Below are 21253 nucleotides of genomic sequence, written 5' to 3' on the forward strand. Positions count from 1 at the left end.
CCTTAGGTAACAGATTAATACTTGGTCATTACCATTTTGGCAACAACAAGCTTATGGCAGACGCCCTGCTAGGAGGGGTTAAATGGGAACTGTAAATTAGCTGTCTCTGACGGTGTACGAAATAGAAAATGTCATGCTGCATTCCTGGCCAACAGGGCTGGACTGGCCATCTGGCATAGCGGACATTTCCCGCCCGCTGGGCCCCGTACCCTTGTGGGCCCCCATTTTCAGAAATGTAAAAAAAAAATGTTCTGCACTGCCAATTACAGAGGGAGAAAAAGGGGCCCCTCATAATTAGCCCTTTTAAGCGAAAAGTGCCCGGGTGCTATTTCTCCCCCAGTCCAGCCATGCTGGCCAATCACATTTACAGCAGGTTGTAATTCAAAATACACAGTAGGGCACGTTAATGGAATTCTTGACTACCTTGAAAAAACCCTCTTATAAGTGCATGCGGCGGCATGAACAAGACATTTGAAAGAGGGATTGTGCCTGATGCCATTAACCAGAGCACAAGACTGACAGCTCTGATTTGGCCCTGGGATGCTCAGCACTGTCATTTTCACAAATGGAAATTAAATTAGAAGGACGCTAAGCCCCCATGAGCACAGCCAATTTCTTTTTGTCTTTTTTTTTGTTGAAAAAGAAAATATGAATCAAAATTCAACAGTTTTCCATTAAGTGGATCTTTATCAACTCAAAGAGGTTGACAGTTAATTGACTTTTCAATCTGATCATTGGTGTCCATCTATTCACTATATATCTATTCAGGGCCTCTTGACATCTTTCGCTGGGCCCAGGACAAAGTCATCTGAAAGGGCTTCCTACCCAATATATAGAATGCAATTAGGAGCCAATTCTGTGCCACCCATCTCCCTGGGCCCGGGACAACATAGCCTACCCCTTTGTCCCCCTTGTCTGCGGGCCTGTATCTACTCTTCATAGTGTTGTCAAGAAGGTTATTAACATGTAGACTGCAGTCACTGATGTTGTCATGAGTATCTCCCATTGTCATCCCCTTTTCTGATTAACTATGTAGTGATGTGATTTACAATTGGCTGCAGGTCAACAATGTTTTAATCATGCTAGGGAGACGTGCATTGGCATCTCAATAAATTAGTATGTAGAGTATTGGGTATGCCTCAAATATATGTTAACATTTTTGAAAGGTGTGTTTATATTCAAAATGAATTACTAAGATAATTAACAAGATAACATACACTGTAACAAATAGCTGTTTATTTACGGCAATTCTGCAACAGCATTCTACTGTTTTTCGAAAAAACAGACAACTACTGTGAAAATATTACTTTGAGTCACATATTGAGCATAAACAGTAAGTACTGCACAATAGCAGTATTCGCCGTTGTGGAAAAAAATAGAGATGCACCGGATCCTGATTTTTAGGATCCTGCCGGATACCAGATCCACTGAATAAGATCCTGCCGGATCCGGAACCGGATACCGGATCCTACAAAAGGGTTGAAACATATAGTCTACTCGCACACGTGGGCCCTATTTATTACGTTGGCGCAAACTATTTTTTAGACTCATTGGCTTATTGCCACACTGCCTGCAATAGCCGCTTCCAAAGGGATTTCACTCCATGCAGTGATTGGGGTTGTGAAAGACTGAAAAGCCTAGGCTAGACATGCACCAGACCCTGATTTGTAGGTAACATGCCGGATACCGGATCCACTGCTTAAGATCCTGCCGGACCCGGACCCTGTGAAAAACTCTATTATCCTGACGGATCCGGAACCGGAACCGGATCCGGTGCATCTCTAGAAAATAACAAGTTATTTTAGGCAGCACCATTGAAACCCATTCATCCTCCACTTGTCCGTGATCACCATCAAACTTCAATACCACCTGAAGAACTGAAGTCATTCTGACTGGTTAAAGATTATCTGATACTATCAAGCATGATGAAACAATTTCTAAGGAAACTACAATACTTAAAAAGTGCTTGATGCAGCAAAGTGTGAGTAGCACATGCATTTTGATAGTGATGAAAGTGTGAATGGCTGAAACATTTTAAGAACTTGTAACACTCTTGCAACAAGCAGCCACCATCTAAACCAATCTGCTAATCAGTGTCTGGCCTCACCTGAGTAGGGCTGTTATGCCATTATTCAATTACGGGCGTCACCTGCCAAGGGCCTGATGACTCTGGTCACATGGTACTCTTGCACCTGTATATAAATCTGGACTATCAACACTTCAGTTGCTTGCCTGCCTGCTGGCTGGCCTGCATGGCACAGCATAGCACTTGCTTGCCTACAAGCTTGCTTACATGCTTGCACACATGCTTGCACACTTTCCTCTTTGTGAAAGCTTGCTGTATGTGGCATCATTTGTGGCATTGTTGCATATAATGTGCCTGCTGCAAATTAGGCATTGCTTTGAGAGCTAGCTTGTAGTGCTGCTTGTTTGCTGTGCTACTTGGTGTAAAATATTTTTTTAAATACTGACCAATGCTATATTCATCATTGGCTCATCAAGAGATACAGTAAAAATCCCACCTTGCACACTATCATTGTAACATAGCACTGCGTACTCTGAAATTTTATTCATGCCCACACTTTCAAAGGACCACCGCAAACCATTTTCTCAATACAGCATAGCGCCATAGTATCATGCTCAAGGCACTCCAGTCATGGTGAATGATGGGAGGGTGGGGTGGTAACATGGCCAGGGTACCACAGTTATGGAGAATGATGGGTGGGGTGGGAAGTTGCCATGGCCATATTCATGAATACAACTATGACCCAGTATTTGCCTGTCATCACACAGTACAATTCAACTTTTTAACTGAAGTGTACTGTTATTTTTCTGTAGAGTACTGTTATTTAACAGTTCAATTGCTGCTGAAAAAATGTTATATACTGTGATACATTAAACAGCAATGAGCTGTATTTGATTTTTGGTGTGAAATAACAGTAGAATTACAGGTAAATATAATTGCCAGTAACTGCCGTTATTTTGCAGGGAAATTTCCTTAGAGTGTAACAGAACTAAATCTGACTTCATCCCTAGTAACACAGAACGTAAAGAGAACGTTTGACTTTTGGTTCTCTAAAGGTTGGGGTTATTACCAAACCAAAATTTACCACTTAGAAACGTTCCCTTTGGTTACAGTAAAAAACAAGCAGCCATTGGTTCCGGTTCGGTTCTGGATACGTTTCAGATACGTAATTTTTGGTTCTGTTTTGGTTCTCACTGGGTTGCCAGGAAAGTTTAATTTAAGTTCCCAGAACGATATATGTGTGGTTCCCATTCCATTCCCTCGCCGTTCTCTCACCGTACCTTTATTGCTTTTCATGTTTGTTCCCTCATCGTTCCCATATGGTTCCCATAACCTTGATGGTTACATTATAGGTCTGGTCACGTCTGGTTCCCTAGACGTGCTCCTGATGTTCCCCCAACTTTGTTTATACTGTGTTGTTCAGAGCATAAGCAATGATGACTGTCCACCCGATTCAATCATATACGTCTACATATTAGTAACAGTATTTCCTCCAGATTTAATCATGTACACAATCTATTTTTTTTATTCCATTTCATTCATTTAACTCAACTTGGTTGGGTTGATCTAAGGTTTGGCTGTGCACACAACATCACACAAAAGATGTGGTGAGTGAAAGAAATAACTTGAGAACTTGTTACACCTTTGCCGGTAACAAGCAGGCCCTTCACAACCAATCTGTCCATCAGTGCCTGGCCAAACCTAATTACTTAGGGCTGGTATATCATGATTCAATTGCTTGCACCTGAAAAACTCCTAATCAATCTGGTCACATGGTGCTCTTGAGCCTGTATATAAACCTGCTATCAGAGTGCTTTAGTTATTTGCCTGCCTGCCTGCCTGCTGGCTGGTCAGCATGGCACAGCATAGCGCTTGTTTAACTGCTTTGCAAGCAAGCTAATAGCGCTTTTGGCTTATGGCATTTGTTAGCTACATCTTGTGCCTTGCTTTGTGAGCTAGTCAGTAACAGCACATGTTACATTGCTTGTGCCATTGTGCACTTGATGTAGATGGTATGGTTATCTTTTAACTTCAATAAAGAAAACATTTGGTATTAATCCCCACTAGATTGTGTTCATACATGCTCAGCTGGTATTTCTCTCACATTGTGGTACAGTACGGCATAGGTTGGTATATAAAATATAGACATCATACCAGTGTTAATTTCGTCAACCATGACTATGACTAAAATATTTCGTCAATGCCCTTTTTTGATTTTCGTCATTCAGACTAAGACTAAGACTAAATTGGGAAGGCAATGACTAAAATATGACTAAGACTAAAAATTGATTTCCGTCATTGTGACTAAGACTAAAATTTAAAAAGCTGACAAAATTAACACTGGTATTAAAAAAAATAGAGAAAAAGAGAACCAGTGTGTCAAGAAGTTTTATTCTGTACAGTGTGATTATGTTAAAAAGAGAAGCAGTGTACGGAGAAGGTTTATTCTCTACAGTCAATGATATATGTTAAAAGTGTGTGGAGAAATTCTGTAATGTACAGTGTTGACTAAAATGACGAAAATGACTAAAAATTAACTAAGACTAAAATTGATTTTCGTCATTTAGACTAAGACTAAGACTAAATTGGGAAGGCAATGACTAAAATATGACTAAGACTAAAATTGATTTTCGTCATTGTGACTAAGACTACGACTAAATCAAAAAAAGCTGACAAAATTAACACTGAATCATACATGTTTTCAGCATCTTTTAACATTATTTTAAGAGAGCAGTGTGCCAAACTGATGCCAGGCGCAGGGTGTTTCAGTCATGGTGGGGGATGGGAGGTGCTTAAGTACCATGATCAGGGTACCTCAACTATGGTGAGAGATAGTGGGGCAGGACCAAAACACATTGACAATAATAAACAAGGTTGGGGGAACATCAGGTGCATGTCTAAGGAACCAAATATGCAACCAACAAGGTTAAGGGAACCATATGGGTACGGCAAGGGAACAAACATGACATGAACAGGAATAAAGTGACGGTGAGAGAACAATAAGGGAACGGAATGGGAACTACACATATAACATTCTAGGAACGAAAATTAAACTTTCCTGCCAACCAAGTGAGAACGGAAAAATAACCAAACATGACTCTCAGGGGACGTACCCAGAACTAAACTGGAACCAAGGGATTGTGTTCCAGGAACCTTCGTAGAACAAAAAATTGTTAGTAGGGAGGCCTAGTGGGAAACATCTTTATGATCATGGAGATTTTTAGACAGGTATCTCAAGAGCTGCCTACTATGGGGGGCAATCGCTATTCCGACATAGCGGAATAGCGGCATGTAGGAATAGCGGCGGACGATGGAAAACGTGTCAGTATTCCGACAATAGACATTAACGTCGGAATAGCGACATGTCGGAATAGCGCCACGTAACGGCCTACTATTGTGCGGCTTTAAAATAGCCTTCCAGATGATCCAAACTCACTCCACCATGCTGTTCCTGTGCTGTGCTGCACTACGTGACCACACACATCACACAGGCGGGCTGATTGAAATCTAACCCCAACCCCTAATTAAATCAGGAGTATCCACTGTGAACCATCCCGCTGCCCTTGCTTGTTGAACTGAAACCAATGTCTTGAGTGGCTCAATAATTCGTCTACTTTTTGACGGTTTGTTTAATTTGATTTGATCTCATTTCCCCGGGGCCAATATCCCGATGCCCTTGGGGCCACATGTCACCGTGGTGACGATGGAGAGGAGGCTCCCGGCGGCCAGGAGACTAATAAAGGTGTTTTATGGGTCAGTGTGTGTGTGTGTGTGTGTGTGTGTGCGCGTGTTGGTGTGTGTGCGTGTTGGTGTGTGCGTGTGTGTGTGTGCGAGTGTGTGTGCTGGTGTGTGTGTTGGTGTGTGTGTGCGTGCGTGCTTGTGTTGGTGTGTGTATGCCTTGGTGTGTGTGTGTGTGTGTATCAGAAAGAGAGAGAGGTCTAGAAACAGTGAGAGAGAGAGATCTGTGTGAGAGCTGGGGCAGTAGAAACAGAGGGACGTGGATTCGAATGTTGGAAGGATGTGAATCTAAACCCATATATAGCCTATATAAAAGGCACTATAAGCTGATTGTGATGATATGACCCATCCTGTTACTAAACTATTGGCAGGCATTGAGATCAAATCAGTAATAACAGTTTATAACATGCTTACAAACATGTGCTTGCCCTGTAATATTTCTTTCTTTTTTTTCTACTCCCATTTGTCATTATGACACAGCACTCCACAGCACACAAGTGCTCACTGCACACTGCACACAACGAAATTGCACTTATGCCTCACCCATGCAAGGGGGCAGCCCCGAATGGCGCAGTGCAGCGGGACAGTACCAAGCTCAGGGTACCTCAGTCATAGGAGGATGGGGGAGAGCACTGGTTAATTACTCCCTCCTCCAACCTGGCGGGTCGGGAGTCAAACCGGCAACTTTTGGGCTACAAGTCCGACACCCTAACTGCTTACCCATGATTGCCCTAAGTGTACCTTTTTTGCCTTGTTATTTTTGTGATAGGATAGTGAGGGAGAAAGACAGGAAGCGAGTGGGGAGAGAGAGAGATTGGAAAGGATCGGTGAATGACCCGGGTCAGAATCGAACCCGGGTCGCTGGTGTAGCAGGCCAGTCTCCTACTGTTAGAGCCACGATAGGGCCCATTGTAGCATTTTAACATAGAAAATAAACATAAACAAAGGTTGATGGCGTTCAACTGCTCTCCTTTTGCTCTTGACACCCAAATCGCTTCAGTTTACTTGTTGAGCTGCGAGTGTTTCCGGTAGTAGCAAAGCTTTGTGTTAAGTGTTTCACACTCACAGTGGAGGTCTGACTCTCCTTCTCTCCCTCCCTCTCTCTCTCTTGCACACACACACACACACATACGTACGCACACGCACACTAGTGTACACTAAAAATCTCTCTCTTTTTTGCGTCACTGTACTTTCTTCTTCAACACGACAGGGAGCAGAATAATTTCTACATTACTCCTGTGTTTCCATGACGACAATGAAATACGTCACTTAATGGTGCATGCAATTTGATAAATTGGCCTGAAATTGAAAGTAGCAAATGGCTGGTATCATCCACAGGAAGGTGAGTCATTAAATGGTACACTGAATTGTTACATGTGCTTTGAGAATAATGATTAATGACAACTGGGGAAAAAAAGAATAAAAGCTTGTTATTTCTGTTATAAATTCAGTCGTTGAATAGCGCTAAGACCTGTGCAATTGATACTTGGTGTGCGGCAGTCTCCACGTGAAATGGACAAGTGGTGTGAGTGATGATGTGTATGTGCCTGAAATCAATTTAAATTTAAATGAGACTGACAGCTGCTTCAACACAGGTGACATTGAGGTGTCTGCTTAGGTTTTTTTGTTGTGCAAATATGAAAATGGCTCAACAATGGTGGAAAAATGAACCACTTGACTGCATAAAACATTTTGTCGTTACCTCTTTTATATTTTCTTAATACAACAGTTTTGTGGGAATGCTGTTCTAAGTTGTGCTTAATATGTTTGACTTGAGAGAAATACTGTTATACAGGTACCTAGAGTAGGCCTATGTCTAGTTCAGTATCGGTAAGTGTTTAAGACCACAGAGTCATCGTCTGCTGCTGTAAAATTCCTTGTTGGTTGTAATTGAAGCAGGAGTCTTCTTTGGTCAACGATATGCTTCTGTCTGAGGCAACACACGAGTGAAACCGTTTAAATTATATTATTACAGTATTTGCCTACTGCTTGAACACTATAGGCTGATGTTTGGACCAAAATAGCATATTGTTAAGTTGTTGGTAACATAACTTAAACACAGTGTGCCATACCTTAAACAAAAGTTCTGCTTAACACTGTTGTAGCAATTCAGCAACACACATTTTGCTTTATGCTACACACTTGCTCATGGTCACTGCACACTTTTTCCTTCATAAAACACTCCATTAAGAAATGAACACTCATCATATCATTGGTAAAACACATCTGCTAAAAAACAAAACACACTGTATGTATGACAAGATTTAGGCATCGACAATAAAACACATGCTTTCAAAATGAACAACTATTCTGCCAGTTACAAAGTTGCATTCCTTATATTGCATTGCATTGCACTTATTTTATTTTGCATTTATTTGTTTTACTTTGATTACTTCTTTGCTAAATTCACACCTTCCTACACTCACAAAAAAACAAATAGCACAACGGTACTAAAGAGTAGAATATGGAGTATGGCATTGACAGACTCACGTTCTGTAAAACCTACCCTGATGCCAGCTGAGCAAACTGACTGAACATGATATAGCCTAATTTTGATGATGTCAGCTGCATATTGTGTCTGGAAATGTATTGTACTTCGTTACTTTACGTAAGCAAACCTCATACCTCATACCCAAACAAAAAAAGTATATTGACTATGTTTTTCATTACAGCATGTGGACGTCAACCACATATTTGTATCATATTTAGATGTTTAAAAATTTGTGAATATACCCAATACACAAACAAATGGTCCATAAGCTCACCTACACACTGTTGTGTTGAGAGTGATGTACTGTTTACAGTTTTTGCCTACTGCTTGCACATAATTTGCGAAATTTGGCTCATAGAGTCAAAACTCTACACACAAGCCAAAAACTCTCAACACTTGGAGATAAACCCTGCACATATACACTGAAAAAAGCCATATGTTGTGTATGCTAAATTAATCAAAGGGAAACATGTCACTTCTACCATGAATAATTATGTTTTGTGATTGGGCATAATTAAGTTATGTAACTTCAGCATGATGCCCAATAACCAACGACTTAATGTTGTCACAACCTAATTCCTTTGGATAAGATGACCAATGGCTTTTACAACGCCAGAACAGATGGTGGCAGTAGTGTGCGGATTGTGTGTGGCAGCCGGAAACAACGAGCTTGCCGAGTTCTTTGACTGAATGCAAAGAAGATACGCGGACACTCAGTGAAGGCGGGTAAGTCAAAAAAAACAAACAACTGTAGGACTGTTTGCATTTATCATAACTTTCCTAGAATCACATTTATATCACCCGCTTCGTTAGTGTACTTAGTTTTGGCATCAAGGCATACGTTTTATGAGCAAGAGAGTAAGCTTAGCTGGCTAATTCTCACCAATTCAAACTGGTTAGCGGCTAAGTATCGATATAGTCTCCTTGTTTTAACTATTGTTGGGAGTTTGGAAGCTGTCACCCATGTTGTACTGTATGCATGTTTGCATGTGTGACATTATTTTCGGTTACTTTGCGAGTTATAGCGAAAGAAACTACCTGGCAGCCCATAACGGGCAGCTAGCTAATTTATGCTAGGTGACAACAGCTGGTTCATTAACGTTGTATTAGTTCTATGCATTGACGTTGCGAGACCCGTGTGCGTCTGATTTCAAATGTATCCAGGACAGTCGTAGATACCATCAGTAGCTCTACACACATCAATGACACAGGGCAAGTAAAGTTAGCGCTGATTTTTGGTATTGCTCCGTCTGACTGTGTGTGTACGGCCCATTACTCTCAATGGTACGGCCACAGTAAATGTTGATTAGCCGGTGGAACTTTTCGGTTTGAAAAAAGACGAGACGTGAGACTGCGTGACAGAAGGGGCTGTGTGTGCTTGTGTATGTGCGCGTTTGAATGGGTGCGTTGTGTGTAGATGCTGCAGTTTGCAGCTGGTTTGATTCATGTCGTGGGTCACTTACCAATGTATGTAGGCCTGGCTATGACCTTTGAAATAGTTGAAAGTAAATCCCAGTAGTATCTAGTGAAACACGCATGCAAACGCCCTTCTGTCCCTCATTCCCTCAAACTCGATCTTCTACATTTGTTGTGTAAAAAGGACATAGTAAGTTTTTTTTGTATCAATGATCACTTTAGGATATTCCAGTGCATTTACATTATGTATATACTGTACCTTGAGTGATGTAGAAATGCATATTGTTGCTGAATTTCTTTGTAGAATATGTTACTATTATTTGGGTTTTTGTTCTCTGCATAACTGTCTCTTTCACCTATATTAATTCCTCAGCATTCAAGATGTTTGTAGGGTCCTCACCTCAGCTGCTACCTCTCACAAGGTGCCCCTGAAAAAGGTGATGAAAGTTCTTGTGTAGTATCTAATCTATGACTATTAGCTGTGTGTGTGTGTGTGTGTGTGTGTGTGTGTGTGTGTGTGTGTCTGTGTGTGTGTGTGTGTGTGTGTGTGTGTGTGTGTGTGTGTGTAAAATCTGTTGTAATTATTTTACATTTTTCTCTGCATAGCTGTCTCCTTCACCTATATTAGTTTATCTGTCTTTCTGGTCACAACAGAAATTCAAGACGTTTGGGTCCTCAGCTCAACTGACCAAGACCTTTGCTCATTGAAGGCATGAAGTAATTTGTGATGCCCCCACGATTGCAGTTTTTAAATCCAGATGGCTTGCTCTTTTTAACATGTGCGAGGTAAGTTATTTGTTGATTTTTTTTGTGTTTATTTCCTCATTTTAGTAAGACCATCAGGCCTTTTTGTAACCTTTGTCACAAGTCTTAAGTTACAAGTATTTTGTAGTTATGTGTTTTGTGCCCTGTTTCAAGTTAAGTGCCAAGTTCAAGAGGATCATGACAGTTGGTTTGCTACTGAATTTCTTCTCAGAGCTGGATGGTCTTTCAACAACACTGCTCCGGGTCTTCAGCAAGAAAGGTGCTTCTCATGCAAGGAAGATACAGAGGATCCTGGTGCCCATGACTCAGGTAAAACATGCACACTGCCATGCATCACAGTAATGCTAAAATTTCAAGATCTAATGTAATGGGGAGAAGTAGGGTGTCTTGGATCATATTGCATTTCTCCCACTAATTTGAATCCTTCAGCCAGTTTTGAACTCATTGTCTTCACCTCAGTTCTAACTACAGCTGGCTTTACACACAGCAGTCCTGGGCAATGATATAACAGTCTTTTGCAGGTCAGTTGATGTGGTTGCTGCTCTGTTTTATTATTTTTTTATTTTTTTATTTGATTCTCATGTCTGTCTGGCTTGCGATTCCCATGAAATGATCAGGGGAATTAAAGGTACACTGTGTACGAGTTTTAGTTGTTTATTTCCGGAATTCATGCTACCCATTCACTGATGTTACCTTTTTCATGAATACTTACCACCACCATCAAATTCTAAGTATTCATTATGACTGGAAAAATTGCTATTTTCATACATGAAAAGGGGATCTTCTCCATGGTCTGCCATTTTGAATTTCCAGAAATAGCCATTTTTAGCTGCAGAAATGACTGTATTTGGGCCATACTAGAAAATATTAGTTTATTACTTGGTAAGCTTTCATGAAAAGGTCAAATTTGGCAATAGGCAGCCCAGTTTCAATTAGCAGCGTAGTTGCAGTACCTTTTTTGACCATTTCCTGCACAGTGTACCTTTTTAAGGTCAGACGTCACATTTTGGCATCACTTCAGTACGTTTGGAACCAGGGCTGAGTGCTGAAATGGTACCGAGTACTTGGGGCTAATGGAAAAGTGTCAGAGCTGCACCATGCCATATCAAACAGTGACGTACTGTACCACTTCACTGCCAGTACCAACGATACACTACGCTACTAGATAAATGATATGTGTCCTTTGTTTAATGTGGTTGTACCTGTACTGCGTTTATTCTTCCTGTTGGTTAAAATGTTTTTCCTGCATGTTTGTTTCCTGGCACACATTGACCGGCCCTCATACGCAGACTGACAACATTGATGTGAAGAGGGAGTGCATGCTGAGGAGCTGACGGTCTACCTGAATGAAGAGCCAGACAAAGTGGTATGTTACAACTCAGCAGCTGGATCTGTCTTTTTCGTTATTAGGTGGCATAGGGAGATCGCACTAATGCAGGGGTCCCCAAACTAAGGCCCGGGGGCCGGATGCGGCCCGCCATGCCCCTTTGACCGGCCCTCCACCTCTCTGCACCTCACCATTTGAACTGGCCCAAAGGTAATTTATTTTGTTTATCAACAGGCCTTCCTACAGTTTAATTTTCACTAACCTAGTGTGAATCACCAGAAGTTTCTTGTCTTGATAGTTTCTCATCTCACTGTAATATAAACAAGCCTACCATTTCTTTTGTATCACTCATAAACTGTCAATCACCATATTTTTCTAACCTTTCCTTGCCATTTTTACATGGTTATTAGAAATTAAAATGAATACTTGTGGTATTTCAAATGGAAAAACATGTGAAGTAGCCTACTCACTTCTTTTGCAAAGCATGTGTAATGATGAACTATTTTGTGGCAGAAATGATGGCTATAACAGGCGCCTAGTATACAGCTCACATGATTGATTCCGGCCCCTGATCACCATCAGGAACGATAATGTGGCCCCCAGAGAAAAAAGTTTGGGGACCCCTGCACTAATGTATAAACATGCACATCAGTGGCCTGCGAGGCTCATTTTACTGGGCTCTGGTGGGCTCCTCCTGTGCTACCTGACATGTCTCCTGGCATTTCCTCCATGCTCTGGACACTGCTGTAGGATACTGCAAAACGTCTTGCATTGATGTGCCATCTTGGCCTTAGTTGTGTGTTCTTTGCAAATACGAATGTGCCCAATTCCAGCCTTGCTAAACTACCCTCACATCATCACAAACCCTTTGCCAAATTTCACATCCAATCCAACACCAGTCATCTCTGGTTTGTAGATCTCTGCAGGTCTCTATCTACCCATGAGGGTGTTGCACTTGCTGTGGCACATTGCGAAGGCCGCATTACTGAAGCAGCAGAAGTTATCTTAGAAGAAAACTTAAACTCAATATAGGTTTCAGTTCTGGAATACGATCGTGCTGTAGGGTAATAGTTTTCTCATAGTTTCACCTTAGACAACTCCCCCTTAGGAGACCAAACTTTGAGCAGACTCTTTTGCATTGGATGGGTGGGGTTTGACATATCTTTCTCTCTCATACAATTTTTGGTTGACAATGTGCCTAAAAGGGCCAATATGTTCAAAATACTAATAATTGTGCTGGTGGGGCAGCTGTGGCCTAGTGGTTAGAGAGTTGGTTTTTCAATCTATTGGTTGCAGGTTCGAATCTCCCCTGACCTGTCACTACATCTCCATCCATGGCTAAAGTGCCTAAGGCAAGGCACCTAACCCCACCTTGCGCCAGGCCCTGTAACCAATACCCTGAAAAGTAATACATGTAAGTCGCTTTGAATAAATGAAAGCGTCAGCTAAGTGCAATGTAATGTATTGTAACAATTTTGCACACTGTATACTTAGCTGTATGTGTAAAGTTTCTCACCAACACTCGTGAAAAGATCATGACCCTGTTTCTCAAAAGCACCGTTGTTAGTTAGCGACTTGGTATTTTGCCAATGGTTTTTACTGTAGTTACCAACGATGCTGTTGAGAAACATACTCCAGAATGGGGTCATAGCCACACCAAAAACGAAGAGAGGTAATTGAACATCAGTTTGATCTCACATTCAATTGCCTAAACAGGCAGTGTGAGGGCACACAAGTCAACATCCTCCTCATACCTTTCATAAACTATACTAAATATACTACTATACTACTTTTCCCATCTCTGGGTGTGTTAGGGTGGACAGGAATGCCCCAAACTTGCGCCCACAAATACCGCTTACGGCAACAAACATGGGTTTTGTTTACTGTTTTCCAGGATGTTGATCTGGACGGTCCAGCTGAAACGTATTGTCTTTGTGTGCGTGTGATCGGCAGAGAGTCCTCAACGACATTGGTAACGTACCTGTGGCCATTGCAGTGTTTGTTTTGGTTTATGCTCTAAATCTCTGTTACCTTCCAGAATGGAAGTACACTTTCAAATTTCTGTTTCCTTCTAACCGTCTGTTTCATTAGTTTTTGCATTGCTTTTAAATGTACACTGTGTACGATTCTTAGTTGTTTATTTCCAGAATTCATGCTACCCATTCACTAATGTTACCTTTAGGGTGCATCAGTTGCCCCCTATGAAAAGATATGGCCTTGGCCCTATAGTAAAAATGTTCTACACCCAGTAAAAACACACTGTGTAAAATATTTTGAAATTTGGATGAAGTCTACCGGGGCCACCAGCCCCATGAAAATAGAAAATAATGGTGATAGTCAAAATCTTGGATAGAAACAGGGCTGGACTGGCCATCTGCCATGGCGGACATTTCCCGGTGAGCCCCGCGGGCCCACCGGTGAGTCAGTTCTCCGGCACTAATAATAATGAGGGGGCCCCCTTAAATCCGAAAGTGCCCGGGCCCTATTTATCGCCCAACCAGCCCTGAATAGAAATGGACATTTTGCTGTATAAAGCTACCCAATAAAAACATAATGCCTCAGCTGTGTGATAAAAAAAATTCTATGCACAGTAAAATCTCTCTGTGGAAAATGTGTTGAAATTTAGATTCATTCTACTGGGTCCACCAGGCCCATTAAAATACAAAACAATGGTTATAGTGATGGGCAACCTGGATTCCAAAGTCCAGTGCCACATATTCCAAATATAGCCAATATAATGAACCAGCTGACCCACTGCCAGTATCAAGCAAGAGATTGCGAAGTTGTATGACTTTTGTGTGCTTCACCTGTGGGCCTAGGATTGTACAGGTAGCTGTTAATACCTGGTGGAACATCTGTACTAAAGCTGTGAATGCCCCTTGGAATGACTTGTGTTTTTTCAATAGAGTACATACAATACAACTGTATGTGATGTTGGAAAGAGTGGCTTCCCAAAACCTGTACTTAAGTGGGCAGTCATGGGTGAGCGGTTAGGGCGTCAGACTTGCATCCCAGAGGTTGCCGGTTCGACTCCCGACCCGCCAGGTTGGTGGGGGGAGTATTCAACCAATGCTCTCCCCCATCCTCCTCCATGACTGAGGTACCCTGAGCATGGTACCGTCTCACCGCACTGCTCCCCATGGGGCGCCACTGAGGGCTGCCCCCTTGCACGGGTGAGGCATAAATGCAATTTCGTTGTGTGCAGTGTGCAGTGTTCACTTGTGTGCTGTGGAGTGCTGTGTCACAATGACAATGGGAGTTGGAGTTTCCCAATGGGCTTTCACTTTCGCTTTCACGCTTTCAAGTGGCTTCTAGGTATGTCATGGGCAAAGAGACTTGAGACAAGAGGGCTTACTCACGTCATAACAGCGTAGTAGGAAATGATGGCGAGGGGAGTACGGAAATGTTATTCACTGTGGAACAGGTCATAGGACAGCGTGAATGTCTGTCAGCTGTCCTTAATTACCCCCAGCAATTACTGCTGACCAACAGCTGCCGTTAATTGGCCACAAATTATCCATCATGGTGTCGCCCCCACTGACCATGTGCAAGGGAGTACGAAAATTGTATCCATCGCACCCACTGACCAATGACCATGCTCAAGGGAGTTAATTTTCCATCCACTCGTGTCCTCAGGCAACGCCCCCGTACTACACCGTGGCCAATGCATTTCCCCCCTAGAGATTGTTCTTCTCTGTCGAATTTCTTTGGTCATGGGTATCACCAGGTCCAGAGTCCATTGCCAAGGGCCTCTCATGTAAGTTATGGTACTCATCTGATGGAGTAAAGTGAAATACTACCACAGGCGATGGGATACAGAAGTAATGACACTCTTCAATACAGTTGTATTGACTGCCTTGTAGCCTAGGCATTCCAAGGAACAATCACAGCTTTAGTACAGATGTTCCTCCATGAATTGTAGGCCCACAGGTGAAACACACAAATATAACAGTCATGCAGCTTTGCAATATCTTGCTTGATACTAGCACTAGTAGATACTAGTGGTCCAAGGCAGCAAGGAATTGATATTGTGTTGCAAAAGAGCAAATTTGCCTAAATATAGCAGTTTGACCATCAGTCTGTCCTGAGACTGAAGTCTGTGTAAGTGGATCGACTGAATACACAACCTGCTTAGATATTCCTTCTGTTTGTGCTCCCAATACAGGTGATTTCACTAATTACCTCATCAACCTGGCTTAAGTGGTAATTAGGCTCAGCTGGTTCATTATATTGGCTGGGGCAAATGTGTCACGCGGTTTGTCCACCTCTGTTTTAAGACAATGGCAAACCTAGATTCAAAAGCTACAATCCAGTGCCACAGATTTCAAATGACCTGGTTTTACCTGTCAAATTGCCCTAACTGGAAAGATAAAACTAGGTATGTCATTTGGAATATGTGGCACTGGACTTCACCTTTGAAATCCAGGTTGCCCATCACCATCATCATTATTTTGTATTTTCATGGGCCTGGAGGATCCGGTAGAATTCATCTAAATTTCAACATATTTTACACAGAGTGATTTTACTGTGCATAGAACATTTTTATCACACAGCTGAGACAATATGTTTTTATTGGGTAGCTTTATGCAGCAAAATGTCCATTTCTATTCCAAGATTCTGACTATTAGGCCTTGAGCCAGGACCCAAAAATGGACCTCTCGCAATCGAACGGGTGGGCAAGTTCTAATCTGTTTTTTTGACTTCTTGGACATCTCAAGTAAACAGTTTGGCATGATAACCATTGCAAACAGGTAGCTTTTTGGTAGTTATCATGTGTTGAAATGGTGGACCAGTAAAATGGAAATGTGAAAATCGGTATTGTGGTTCTTTGCTATTATGTAGTTTGTTGACCACACAGGGTGCTTGAATTACCTCAGGGATGCTTTCCCTTCTATTAAGACCCTACAGGGGTTGTTAGACCACACTAATAGGCCTCATAGAATCACCTCAGCAATATGTGAATGACAAAATGTGATAAAAAGGATAACATATGAAATCCGTTTTTTTCCCTTGTTTTTAAACTTTTTTTTACTTTTCCCCCAACAGCAAAACAACATCAAAAAACATAATGAACAAACACATACTAACATGTGATAAAATATACTTTACATTAATATGGCATGATAACCATTGCAAAGAGGTAGTTAGTGAAAGATCATGCGTTGAAATGGTGGACCAGTAAAACGGAAATGTGAAAACTGTATTGTTGTTCTTTGTTATTATGCAGTTTGTTGACCACACAGGGTGCCTACATTTCCTCAGGGATGCTTTCCCTTCAATCAAGACCCTAAAAAGGTTGTTAGACCATACCAATAGACCTAATAGAATCACCTAAGCAATATGTGAATGTCAAAATGTGATAAAAATGTGTTTTTTTTTTAATTAAACTTGTCCTGCAATAGGAAGAACAACATGAACAAACACCATGAACAAATACACATTAACCATATTAAAATAAACTAAAGAGCATTATTTCAGTCCTCAAGATCTGACTCAGTCCAGTAAGCATCTGTAAATATGTCACCGTGATTATCCTCTTCATGCTGATATACGCATGTCTGAAGTTTTTAGAGGATTGTGCATTTTTAGCTACTTCTCAGACATCTCAGCAATTTGGATGCACTTGCATGAAATCAGTTGTAGCACTGCTTCAGGGGCTGGAGATTGCCACATCCACTGTATAGTGAGCTGGTCATTTTCACAGTTGGCCCAGCCATGGTCAAGTGGGCTTGGGATTTGTGGATGCTGCTGAAGACTTGCTCTCAAGATGCCAGCCTGATAGTTGGCAAACATAGCATGCATGAGGAGGCAGTCCTCACATGGTGGAAGTTGGCTTGATTCACACTCTCCATGCTAAGTGCAGAAAAGCTGGTAGCGGGTTGTATTTATGTTCTACGTATTTGTCGATCCTATGTAGAGTTGGAACCTAAATGCTTCATGAATACATCCATGGACAGCTCCAAGTCCTGTCCCAGCTTATGAAAAACTGTTTGAAAGAGCTCTGATCTCATCGTGAGCTTTAAGGCTCTGAGCTTTCCATGGCCTGCACTGTCCTTTTGTGTTTTTATGATTATTTTTTGTATTTACTTTACATTATTTTTCTATTGTAGCCCTAGCCTCTTCCCCCTTTCATTAGAAAATTTGTATTTCATGTTAAGATATTCCCTATCACATAACCTGGTGGCTCGGTGGTACTCGCACTGGGTACAAAGTAGTTCAAGACTGTCACGTGGTGTTCCCCGGCTGTCATGTGGTGCACCTCGGCCGGCTGGCTTTATGGTCGTGACGCAGTCCCTCTGTTATAACCTTATTGTCACCAAATGGTAATGGCCAAGTCTTAATCGGTTACCTAAGACTTCCTGCATTGTTAGCAATGTTGTTATAATGTAGTTGAGCGTTTTCAGCCAAGAGTGAATTGGCCTGTTGCCAGGCTCATTTGCAGTAGGAGGCTATCAGAGGTGGAAAGAATACTAAAGTAAAATACAGTAAAATACCATTACTTGGTTCAAATTCTACTCAAAGTAGAAGTAAAATTACCTCTTTAAAAATCTACTTGAGTAAAAGTAAAAATAAAATAAAAAAAAACGTTTAAAAAAATTTGAGTAGAAGTTATTTACTTTCAGTTTGTCTTTCTATCGCTTTCCTTCACCCTTCGTGACCTCTGTCTATCTCTGCACATGTCATCTTCCAATAACCTGGCGTCAATCGTGACAACAAAATTCTGTGTGCCCTGGTGTGGCAAAGTTGCAGGCCTAGGGTCAGCTCATTGATACAACAGCCCATTACTCTGAATTTAGGGGTCTGGATTTCATTGTGTTTAGGTCTGGGACCTTCAATTTCAAAGGCGGGGAAGCCTACCAAAGGAAATAGTCTGGTGGATTTAATTTAATTCCCAGTTGTGAGATTAAATTCATGAATAAGTTTTGTTAATAAATAATAAGTCTTGTATATCTTCTAAAAAACAGTTTTCAGGCTGTGTTGCTACTCCCTCAGATCTAGTCCCTGGTGTGTGCTCTACTATTCTCAGCCAGTTGCTTGCAACTCTATTGTGTACCGTCTATGGGCTGTCGGACTAATGGTATGGGGCCGGCGGGCCCTAGAGAGTCATCCAATAGATTAGTCCAAAATAGATAATGGATGCAAAAAAGCATTATAAAGACTTAATAAATAATTAACTATTGATGAACAAAACATTAACAAACGTTTGTAAATGACTAAGAAATGTAAACAAATGCTTGTAAATGACTAGGAAATGCTATATTAATATTTTATATTTATCAAACATTTACAAGTTGCTTGTAAATGAATAAAATACTCTGCTATAAGGTGTGTAAAATCTTGCAGATATCATTTGTAGATATTTTATAAAGCATTAATAAAGCTTAGTTACAAATAAAAACATTTGTTAATGTTTTATTCATCATTAGTTAATTATTTACTGAGTCTTTACTAAGGAACATTATTATAAAGTGTTACCTAATAATTTATGGTAAATGGTAATAATAACACACAATTTCCCTTCATGTCTGACAGATTTTCCCCTTTATTTCAATTTTGCCTTCCTCAGTACTCAAGGTAGATGTAAGTAAAATACTTGGGCCAAATTGTAATTTGAGTAAAAATAAAATCACCCATTTTAATAACTACTTTGGAAATTACAAGTTACTCATCAAAGTACTCAATTACAGTAATTTGAGCAAATGCAATTACTGGAGGTTAAAGAATTTAAGTAAGGTGGTCCCTTGTCAGTATATCAGGAATATCACCACTAAAAGTGTATAGGCCTTTTCCTCACACATGTGTTATGTTCAAGCATGCATGTACAAGAAAAGGTATTGTATAAACTTGAATTGATGTCTATCCCTGATATTGTCTAAAGGGTGCCTCATAATTAAGTACTACTTATTACTACTTAAGTGTTTTTGGGAAACTCAGCCGAAGACGATATTATAAGAGTTACCAGCAGGGACAGCCAGATGAAGGTAGATATTTGAGCAGAAGGAGACAAATGCAAGCAGAATCATAGAGTCAACTCCATCTCTCAGGCACAGACACACAGCCACTGCCACACCAACACGCATGCACATTATGTGTTTTCTCTGTGTTTCTGGTAATGTGTGGAATGATCAAAATTTGAGAATAGCATATCATATTAATCTAGAAACCACCACTTATTTTCACATAGTAAATGTACTTTGATTACCAGACACTGAAGCAGTAACTGTAAGGGAATGCAACTCTTCAATTTTTTGATCGTTAATAACGTAATCATGAAACATGTAATCTGTTATTCCCCGTTACTGGCCTGCTCTCTGGACTCTTCATACAGTATGTTGCTTGGAAGGTGGGGTGATCCCTCACCCCCACTACTTTCAGTGCAGAGCGGGTCAGTCTGTTGATTTGGGACTTAACTTTTACTGTTAGATTTCCAAACCCAAGTGATTGTATCATAGGCATGCACAGATCTAGGAACGGACTTGGTGGTGCTAAAGCACCTGCCCCTTCACAGTATTGGACAAAAAAAGGCCCATTTTGAAAGTTCCCTTTTTATTTTGTCACAATGTGCTCCATATTGGCATGATCATACTGTAGAAATTCTTGAGATCAAAAGTATGTGACAATTCGCCCTGATATAATATAGTTTATAATACAAGGGTGGGGAATGTAACTTATGTCTCAAGGGCCGTTTACGGCCCCTGATGTAATTTTAATCTTATGCAGTTTCACATGGAATTTGACATGCTTTGTAAAGAACTCTCAGAAATTTAATTTGCAATACAATTAAGTTATGTTTTCAGGGGACCTAGTGGAGCTGGGGTCTGTTGTGAAGGTGCCCACCTTCAATATAGGCCTAAACTGCAGGGGGAAATCCTGATTTGTGTTCATAGTGCAGCCTTTTATAAAACTTGAAGTGGCCCACGAATGAAAACGGCTCCCCACTCCTGCTCTAACCTAGCAAGGAAACTGGAAGTTCCATATGCCCCCCGCCCCCACCTTGAGCACCTGCCCCCAAAAATGTCTGTGCATGCCACTGGATTGTATAGTGTAGTACACTCTCAACAACAGCATGGTACAAAAAGGGACTTTATCCTCTCCAAACACCCTTAGTCAGTGTAAAAAGTGTAGTCTCTGCTTCATCCAATAGGTCTTTGTCTACATATAAAATTAGAGTGTGTATGTAAATTAGTTCACATTTAAGTACATTACACTTCGTTTGGATAATGAAAGATAACTTTTAAGGAAACTTGTAATATAAAACCCACCTGTATTTTCACTCTTGAGAAATAAACCCTCATTTTTAAATGAAAGTCAGTGAAAATGGGGGCCTGANCTAAGTTAAGTNGGAAATATGTGTAATGTGCCCTTTGAACTATCTAAGAATTTTGTATAACAACTTTTCCTATAAATATATTTACCTCAGAGTCATTTTTATGTTCAATTTATCAAGATATTAGCAAATTAGCCTAGGCGTTTTTAGTGTAAAATGGTT

General features: G+C 40.9%; 1 long non-coding RNA gene across 2 annotated transcripts; it reads left to right on the plus strand.

Moving 5' to 3' along the window:
* The first annotated feature begins 9720 nt into the window (after positions 1–9720).
* Positions 9721–13706, plus strand: LOC134468509 (uncharacterized). 2 transcript variants are annotated; one of them, XR_010038819.1, is made up of 6 exons: positions 9721–9861; positions 10045–10108; positions 10326–10457; positions 10648–10745; positions 11726–11802; positions 13658–13706. It is a non-coding gene; the product is annotated as an uncharacterized LOC134468509 (long non-coding RNA). The 2 variants fall into 2 exon arrangements; XR_010038818.1 differs by lacking the exons at positions 9721–9861; positions 10045–10108 and having other exon boundaries at positions 10243–10457.
* The last annotated feature ends 7547 nt before the right edge of the window (positions 13707–21253 follow it).

The sequence above is a fragment of the Engraulis encrasicolus genome, chromosome 18, assembly GCF_034702125.1.
Source record: "Engraulis encrasicolus isolate BLACKSEA-1 chromosome 18, IST_EnEncr_1.0, whole genome shotgun sequence".
Taxonomy (NCBI): Eukaryota; Metazoa; Chordata; class Actinopteri; order Clupeiformes; family Engraulidae; genus Engraulis; species Engraulis encrasicolus.